Raw genomic sequence first — 2,595 nt, forward strand, 5'->3', positions numbered from 1 at the left:
ATTGTGGTGAATTGAATCTTTGAGGAAATGTTTTCATCGTGAAAACATAAGATTCCAGAAGAATCTTGCAACGGTACGAGCTTCGAAACTTGACCTGCAGTCGAAACACACACATCGGAAAACTTTCGAAACTTGATCTGTAGTCGAAACACACATTGGAAAACTTTGGGTTTCCACATTTTTCTTTCTTCTGTGCCTGTTTAGTTTGGCCCGACGAGATTTGGTTTTTACTTTTCCTTTCTTAGCCCAATATTTGAGAATTGAGTTCTGTCCACTTACCTATTTCCACTGCCTGTCTTGTAACCCAACCGATTAAAACAATAATTTATTTTTAGACTTGAAGTTTTTCATGAAACTCAAATTTTTTTATGCTTAATTTAAGCCAAAACATGTCTATAGAATCTAAATGTTCTACTTTTGACTATGGACGTTTATCCCATAATACTGACTACGATCTTGATCTCTCCATTGCAGCAACATGTTGAACCTTAACAAACTTGACTTTATCGCTCTAGAAGTATCTGGAAGCAACTACCTGAAGTGGGTTCAAGACGTGAAGCTCCACCTCACTGCAAAGAGTCTCAGGGCCACCATTAAAGCTGAAACGGATAACCGGGGTGGTGAAGATGATAAAGCAATCGCAATGATCTTCATCTGAATACATATACATGACGTACTGCAGACTGAGTATCTTGATGAAGAGCTCACCATTACGAGCACGGTTCATCTGTGCTGCTATCCATCGGAACTGACCACTCAAGTTGTATTTCTTAATGAGGTCATGCATCTTTTCAATCTCTGCAATTTCTTCTCCATCCTTAGAGTTCTTGATATCCACAACAAGGTTTACCATTTCTCTTAGCTTGGCGCTCTTAGCATAGCAGTCAACAAGTCCAGTTAAATTTTTCACTCCATCAAGTCTTGCCATGGAAAAGACAATAGGCTTTGATCTATCACTCAACAGCTAGCCCACTGCATCACCATCGAATGAGTATCAGACGATTGAGTGATGAAAATGAAGTGCATGTAAGTTGCAACCCTGATATCTATAAAATCTCAAAAAGAGGCTTAAATTGTTTTTCAGAAGTTCTTTACTTAACATTAGAAGGTACTCACATATGCTCGTCGTTCTGCTCAGCACCATATAAGAGTTCTTCAATTTGACCCATGTAGAGCAGTAAGCCTTTTTTCCTTGTCAGAATATGGAAAGTATATACACATATCTGCTCCTGGGGAGACGATATTAAACTTGGGATAAAAAACATTCAATCCTGTGAACAGCTTGATACGGCCCAGGAAGAGTGGAGGCAGTGTGGCTCTCGTACTGTCCAACGTTATTCTTGCTGAGATAAAGAACAAGAAAATTAATCTTTAATGCAACAAACAAAAGTGACTAGAATCCAGGGAGAAGAACAATGGCCCACATGCTGCAAATGATGCAATCCACTTCATTGTGACAGACAAGTCTTTGAACTTGTTAACCAACGTAACTTACATCATATGACTACATTTCAAGTGAAAAATCAGGCCGTAGATTAAAAATTGGAGGTAAAGAACTAGACCAACAATCAAACCTTCCGGCAATCTCTTGGTATGTAATTATGAATCTGCATTGCTCATTGCAATGAGATCGGCTGTGAATTGACTTGAAAAATGGTACTTATCCTGATGCTTCTTCCAAAATATATCAGAATGTGGGTACTTTGTTCTCTCCAATGCATGAGCAATATTGCACTACATGGAGAATTCAGTTTTGACAAGTTAACTCCAATATAAGCCCACTGTTATTCCACCAATCTGTGTTGCATCTGAAATAATGAATTAAAAACTAAAATTCACCTGTGTGATTCCCAGTTTATAAGATAACAGAGTTGCAAAAAGATTTCCATCACTATAGTTTCCAATGATTAGATCTGGAACACCCTGCAACTCAGCGGCAATTTCATTCGAGGCATCCTAGAAATAACACAATAAGAGAAAAAAAGTATGTTGTATAACCCGTAAGTAGTTATTAAGAACCCAACAGTGTGCATCATAAAAGTGAAGTACTCGGGCAGTAAAAAAGGGGACAGAAAAAGAAATAAGGGGAGAATAAACAAGAGCACACCCAAAAAGAAAAGGAAAACAAGTTATATATATCCGTTCAACTGCTTACCTCTGCGAAGGTCTCCAAGTAAGGCCACACATCAAACCTTGAAATCCATTTCCGCAGTATCCCATTCTTAGCAAACAAACAGATACTAGAGCAATATCCTAAAAGGAAAAAAAAACAGTAGCAATAATTCTAGGAAATTGACCTGAGCAGACTGTAAGACTTTGCTGAACGAGCTATCTTTGAGGTTCTGCATGCCTTCATCCTCCATGATCACGCTTTTGAGCTCGTTTATCATTTGATGGGGTTGCAGACTCCCATTTCCTCGAGCAACATACCTTCCAACATAACAAAACCTCAACTTTCTCAAAACCCCACTCAATTCCAACCCAAAGAACCCTCCATTTGAAGTGCAATGTGAGAGAGAGAAAGATGTACCTGGAGAGAAGAGAAACGAGCTCATTGCGGTGAGCAGTGAGGGTGTCCTGAATGGTGTTGCTCAT

General features: G+C 38.9%; 1 pseudogene; it reads right to left on the bottom strand.

Annotated features, from left to right (window-relative positions):
- Nucleotides 1–511: 511 nt before the first annotated feature.
- Nucleotides 512–2,595, bottom strand: LOC137736187 (sucrose synthase 2-like; annotated as a pseudogene).

The sequence above is a fragment of the Pyrus communis genome, chromosome 6, assembly GCF_963583255.1.
Source record: "Pyrus communis chromosome 6, drPyrComm1.1, whole genome shotgun sequence".
Taxonomy (NCBI): domain Eukaryota; kingdom Viridiplantae; phylum Streptophyta; class Magnoliopsida; order Rosales; family Rosaceae; genus Pyrus; species Pyrus communis.